Source organism: Rousettus aegyptiacus, unplaced genomic scaffold (assembly GCF_014176215.1).
Source record: "Rousettus aegyptiacus isolate mRouAeg1 unplaced genomic scaffold, mRouAeg1.p scaffold_m13_p_15, whole genome shotgun sequence".
NCBI lineage: Eukaryota > Metazoa > Chordata > Mammalia > Chiroptera > Pteropodidae > Rousettus > Rousettus aegyptiacus.
Genome location: NW_023416290.1, coordinates 5969008 through 5975878, shown reverse-complemented (window position 1 = coordinate 5975878; position 6871 = coordinate 5969008). Strand labels below are relative to the sequence as shown.

Sequence of the window (6871 nt, the reverse complement as noted above, 5' to 3'; positions counted from 1 at the left end):
CCCCAGGTGAGAGGCTGCTGCTGGTTCCAGATGGCGGAGGTGAGGACAAGTCAAATGTCCATCTTTCTGTCCAGGCCAGGAGAACAGGAGGAGCCAAGAAGAAATGATTAAGAAGAAAACCGGGCCATCCTTTCCTTCCAGAAAGGGGAAAGAATCTTCTTAGAAAGGACAAAAATACAGAAAAAAGTTTCTCAGAAAAAATAAAATAAATAAATGAAAAGGACACGAGCTCACAAATCTTTGACGATAAGGAATTCTCTAGAGACAGACAGCTGGAGAAAACATGCAACTTAGATTTCAGAGACGAGCCATCTGGAAATGGAAGAGGCTGGCTGGAAAGCCCTGGTGGGGAGCAGCAGAGGGCACGTCACGGTGTCCACTTCTTCTCAGCTGTCTGCTCTCTGTGCGACGCGGACAACTGACAAATGAGGAGAGTGCCAAGTGTTCCGGGATTGAGCGTCTCCTGCATGTGAGCTGCCGTGCAAGGTGTTTCATACACACCGCCTCGTTCGAGCCTCAGACGGAACACCCCGCTGTCTTCATGATAAAGATGAGGGCACCGGCGCCCAGAGATTCGGTAATTCGCTCAAGCTCATCCAGCTACTCGGTGGCATATTCTTTCATCGATACTTAAAAGCAATCGAGTGTACCTAAAACAAAATACAGTCCTCCATTTTCCCACAGATCTGGGACTTCAGGGGCGATCAGGTTTTTCTGAATTGTGATTGGTCATGAAGAAGCAGCTTTCATATCAGGGTTATTTGAGGACAATGCCATGATCGCATGTGGCGTGGTACCCGCAGCCCATGCCCGCCCCAGTCAGGGCATGCTCAGGATAAACAGGAGCCTTTGGTGCCTGGTGGGCCAGACGGTCACAGCTGACAGCCGGCTCTTTGTGTTCGGTCATCTGTGGGGCAGGAGGAGAATCAAATATGCATCTGAGTCTGTGGCCATGCCACCCTGAACATGCCTGATCAGACGCTAAGCAAGGTCGGGCCTGGTTAGTACTTGGATGGGAGACCACCTAGGAAGACCAGGTGCTGCAGACGGGAAAAAACAATATGCATCTGCCTCTTTACTTTCCAACGACAAACGCGGGGAGAACATTACCTGCTGTGGCGACAATAATTCAGGGCAGAAGGAATGATGGAAAACAACGTTTGATATATTTGAATAGTCAGTTCCACATATTTCCTGAAAGTTGGATTTGAGAGTTACTTGCTTGGCTTTTATTCTTTTGACACAAATTAGGGAGATGAAAGAAATTGAAGGCTTAAACAAATGGGAAGATATCCTGTGTTCGCAGATTGGGAGAATTAATATTGCTAAAATGTTCATACCACACAAAGCTAATCAATTAATTATAGATTCAATGAAATCCCTATCAAAACTGCAATGGTATTTTACACAGAAATAAAAAAATAAAATCCTAAAATTCCTCATCGTTCGGCTGAATATGATAATCGCCCCACAAGCACAAACCAGAGCACGAAGATGGGTAACTTCCTGCCCAGGAAACTTTCGGTCTAGCGAGTTGCATTTGACACCCACGTAAGTAAATATAACGTGAGATGAAGCTTATAGAGTCTCTGGGAGATATCTGGAAGAGCGAACCTTCAGCTGTTGGGGATCTTTGGAGGTTCAGTGGAAGTGTCATCTGTGCTGGGTCTTAACTACTTGATTGGTTTGGGATCCAGAGATGTGGAGGGAGAGAGAATTACAGGTAAAAGGAGCTATGAGTGAAATCACGAAGACAATGAATGAAAGATGCACGCAGAACAGGATTTGTTCTACTTGGCGAGAGTGTAGGAACATCGTGGAAACAGGACTCACAATTCAAACTAGGGCCACATTAGAAGGACCTTCAATGCCAGGCTGGGGATTTGAGCTTTATTTAACAGGCAGTGAAATGTGTTCCCCCTCAGTGTTGACATATGCTTTGTGGCTAAATGGATGTAGTTGGAGGTCATCAGTCTGTGTCGTCTAACTTCTGAAATTAAACCTTTGGTCGGGAGTTCATACGGGGGCCTCGGGATCAGCTTCCCGAGGGAAATGTACAGCAAAGTCCCAGATTTGATTCTTTTGAGAACTTTCCTTTGAGGCAACATAAAACTCTGATATATTGTGTGTTGACTATCAATTTTAAAATAAATGGTGGAATGCTTTTGGTTTGCCAGCTGCTGAGAAGTAAAATAATGACACATTAAGTAATGGAAATGTGGGAATTAAAACTTTCACAGAAAGAAAAAACAAACTCATCATCTCTTTCCTTATCTGTTTCTGCGTCAGGCCCTGTGGCTAGCTCATGTGCTGTCCTCTGAGATGCCCTCGGCTGCCCCCGCTTTGGGGTTCTGATTTCCACGAGGGGTGCGACGCCGCGTTGGGGTTTAGCGAGACTGTCTCGGCCTCAGGGACTGAAAACGACGGGGTGATTTCACTTTATTTTTTCCAGAGGAGGGGTCTGGAAGGTTCGCAGGTTGGCCTCCATTTCTCTTCCGCCCTTCTCCATCACTGGCCTTGCTCCTGGGCCCGCTGGGGTCAGAGCTCGTAGTGTGATTCTGACTGGGGGGTGCCCTGGTCACCCACCAGCCCTGCACATTCCTGTCCTCGAGTTTAGTATACTTTCACATTTTTCTCTGAAGACAGTTTCAAGCCAACTGACAGTCTGAGTTAACTAAGTTTCATATATAAATTTATGCAGGGAGAAGAGGGAGAAGAAACTATGCAGGGATAAAAAATATATATATTTGAATGCAGTGAAATACTTCTAATCCGAAACATGTCAAGCAATAGTGATTTTCAAATAGACCTTCCATTTGCAGAATATTTTATAACAGTCTCTGCATCGATGTCTTTCATCATTTTACGGCTCTTAGCGATGTTTTGTGGCCCACGAATTTAACGCACTGTCCAGGTTATCTATTATGCACCCCCAGATAACTCCCAAATCACACGTGTACACTAAGGTGGGTGCATAAGTGCCTCTCCCTGATTCTCTATGCCTCGCCCATCCATCAGGCGAGCCTCTGCTGGGCATCTTCCATGTGTCAACCACACTGGACACTCTAGGGCTGCACTTTTAGAACTTTACTGTGATGAAGGTAAACCAGAAACATGTTAGCAGGCTGACTAAGCAGTCCGGGCTGGGGGCTGGGTGTCCACAGTTTTAACAAGCTCACAGGTGTGCTGGCCCGAGGACCACACTTTGAGTAACAAAGCTCCTTGGGACCCTCTTTTACTAAGGTGACTTGCAATACGATGGGGGCATGAGGCACGTGAAAAGCCAGCGGAAGCCAGTGAATACAGCGATAGACATATTCACGGAGGAGGACAGAAAGGAGGGATTCGTTTCGTGGAGAGTAGTAGAAGTTTAGGAAGATGTCACAGGAGAGACTGTTAGTTAAACTGGGTCTAGGAAGATGCGAAGGACTGTAGCAGGCGTGGAGAATATTCTAGACGGAGAGCACGGACCTCCACGGGCTCCTCTGGCTGGGCCCTGGGGTGCACAGTGAACGGGGGCGGGGATAGAACTGGAGGGGGAGCGAGTGACATTAGTTTAGTCCCTACAGGCCACACACGCGGACACGTCCAGGTGTTCGGCTAGGAGACGGGGGATAAAAATCGAGTAAGACACACAACACTCCCACGCACACACACACACGAATGGTCCTAATCACGCTGCCATTTTGCTGGCTCGCAAATCAGTTTCATCTGCAGAGGAAACACAGTTCTAACAGTGCATTCCTGTCCTTACGCTGTGCTTTAACTCTATACCTCGGAGTCTCTAAGGGAAGCGTAAAAGCACTCTGAAGAACTTGCACAAGTGTCACTTTGAGAAACGTGCGGACGCTTGTCTAGACACTTCTAGGCAGACGACTTCAAAACTGCTACATTTTCCTGCCTTAGAATTTAGCTGCTTCGTGAACGGGTCCCCATTTTTTCCAGAAAAGATTTACAATTTTTATTATGGCATTAATGGTCCTTTATGGTTTAGCTCCAATTACCTTTCCAGCACATCTCTTACTTTATTTCCCCCAATGATTTACTTACCAGACGAGTATTTACCCTTTATTCACTGAATAATAAATGTACCTACTCTATGCCAGGGGATGTGCTCCACTCTGAGGCTACAGTTTTGAACAAAGTAGACCTGCGACTTAAAGGAGCTTATACCAGGAAGGAGCTGACTGATACTTATAAGGAATCGCAATAAGTTGTCATGAGTGTTACGAAAGAAACGCAAAATGACAGGAACCTTCCACTGGGAATAAGTGCAGACATTCCTGAAGAAGTGACATTTGAGCTGAGACCTGAAGAAACAAAGGGAGCTTCCCGGGGGCCTGTGGCGGGGGCCGAGGGGGGAAGGAGGGAGAGGAGCTCACCGAAGTGCCCCACGGGGGACTGACTCCTGAGAAAGCGCGGAGCCTGCACATCACTCGGAAATTCAACGTGCTTGACCACAGAGCGTGAGAGACACAGTGGTGAGAAGTGAGAACCCGGCTGGGGCCAATCGCAGAAGACTTCGCGCTCTGTTAATGAACACAAACGTACTTAATACAATGGGAAAAAAATCACTGATGGGTTTCAGGCAGGAAACAAGGGAAACAATCTCACATTTTAACACCGTCTTAACCGGCTTCCGGACGGAGGACGGCTTAAAGGGGATGCCGTGAGAGGGGGGACACCGGCCCTTGGACTTGCTCGGCTGAGACGTGACGGTGCTTTGGGTGAGCGTGGTGGCAGTGGGAACAGAGAGACATGACTGCACGTGCGAGGACTGCTTGGGGGGTAACGGGAACTCAGGAGACAAAGAAATCAATGGTGACGCCGAGATTTCCGGCTGTTCGTTTGGCTGGGAGCACTGGAGAGGAGCATGGTCTTTGAGCGGGAAAGACGAGCTCCCATCTGGACGTGCGCTCCAAGGCCTCCTGGAGTATCCAGATCAAGTGGCGGGTAAGGGGTGCACGGTTGGAGCTCAGCGCGGAAACCTGGCTTGAAGTCACAAACCTGGGGTCATCAGTGTCTGGATAGAAATGAAATCCGTGGCGAGATTGCTTTGGGGGAGGAGGCAGACTGGGCAGATCAAAGGGCTGGGAACTGAGTTCTGAAGAACATCAACATTAGGACTAAGCAAAGGGGGGAAAAAAACCATATAAAGTAATCTGAGAATGAGCTACCACTGATAAGAGGAAAACGAGGAGAGAATGACGACTTAAGAGAAACGAAGAGAGTACTTCGAGAAGGAGAAGCAGTTCTCTGGGTCACACGTCTGGGTGGCCCTGAGAGGCACATCCGAAGGCGTGTGATCTCGGGAGGGCTCCGGCCCCGGCCTGGGCCTTGGTCGTGCGCCCTGCTCATGCACAGGATCCCGCCTGCTTTCTGAGAGCCGGTTAGGCCGAGTCTGCTTCATAACGATCTTCTGACCTTTCGCTTGGGCACGCTTCCTCACACTTTACGTCCATCTGTGATGTTACACACCTTTCCGTCACCTGGGCCCGTGTTTCCTAACGGTCTGGAAAGCTGCCTGAGGACAGGGGGGTTACCAGCCTTTGTGGGATTCTAAGACGGCCATCCTGGTACAGTCCGAGGGCTCTGAGAGGCAGGAACTGTGTTTCATTTCTGTGGATGGTTTTCTCCGCAGTGTTGTTCAGCTCACGATATGTAAAAAACACCAATTGAAGTGTTGCCTGTTTCCTTTCATATTTTAATTTTTCTCTGCTGAAAAACGATTTCAATTATGTTCCTGTTGGAAGGTCCGATATTTTTGATAAATTAGAGGTTGTATCATGGCATGTTGATTTCTTTGTCTTCACCACTGTAAGCGCCAGGATTCCCGCTGAGGAAGTCACGGGCCGCCCGGGCGTTTACACCTGTCGCGCTGGTTTGCGCGGTGGCCCTGGGGAGCCTGTGCTGGAGCCTCCTCCTGCCGGCTGCGCTCGGCCTGGGGCCGCTGAGGCCATCGGCAACCGGCGCCGTTTTCCTCGCCTCTGCTCCATCGCGGCTGCCCTGGCCACAGGCGGCTCCTTTAATGCCTTTAGCTTATTTACGTTCAGTCACTTAAGCATCATGTTACTCCTGCTTCTTTAACTCACAGTCTGAAAACCAAGCATGTTTCAATAATTTCTACCCTTTCGAACGTGGACTTTGTCTCAGGGGAGGCTCGGGACGGGCAGTGATTCCCTGTCCCCACGTGGCACTCCCGAAAACAAACGCAGGAGAAAGAGAGCGGCGGGTCACAGTTCTCAGGAAGTTCCGCCCGGCCCCTGACATGCGCCCACTTGCTGCACATGTTCTTATAAGGATGAAAGTACGAGTCAGGGGAAGTGAGTGCCAGCTGAGAGCAGCTTCCTCTCGGCCACATCCTGGGGAGGAGCTCCGACAGCGTCTCGGGCCCCAGGCGAAGCTCTCTGCAAGCACCCCCCCTTTTCACTCGGCCGTAAAGAGCTATGTGCAGAAAAACAACTGCTCGAAGCCCTTTGCCCCGTGCGCGGAGAGCTCCCAAAGCTTTGCCTTTGCTCGCTGTGACAGGAATAAACTGTGCAAAAGCCTTGGCGTTTCTTAGGCGGTGTGATGTCCGCCCTGCTTAAGGTCATTAAAGTCCAGGCCTTTGCCAAGAGACTGAGAGCAGAGCTGTCCTGTTCCTGGAGTGGACTGCAGTTTTGCTTAGGTCACAGAGTTTTTAGGGCTAACTGGCATCGAAGAGGTTCTTAATGGTGTTAAGTATTAACATAAACAAGATGCAAAATGTGAGTGTGATAATTATAAAGCTCTGGGTAACGAGGAGAGTCAGTGTAAGAAACTGCTAATGCATTTAGACTCATGAGTTACTGAAAATAAAAACTGCCTTCCCATCATCCTTCCGGATGAAAGA

At 48.9% G+C, this 6871-nt stretch overlaps 1 pseudogene; it reads left to right on the top strand.

Annotated features, from left to right (window-relative positions):
- Positions 1-942: 942 nt before the first annotated feature.
- On the top strand, positions 943-1049 carry LOC118612219 (annotated as a pseudogene).
- The last annotated feature ends 5822 nt before the right edge of the window (positions 1050-6871 follow it).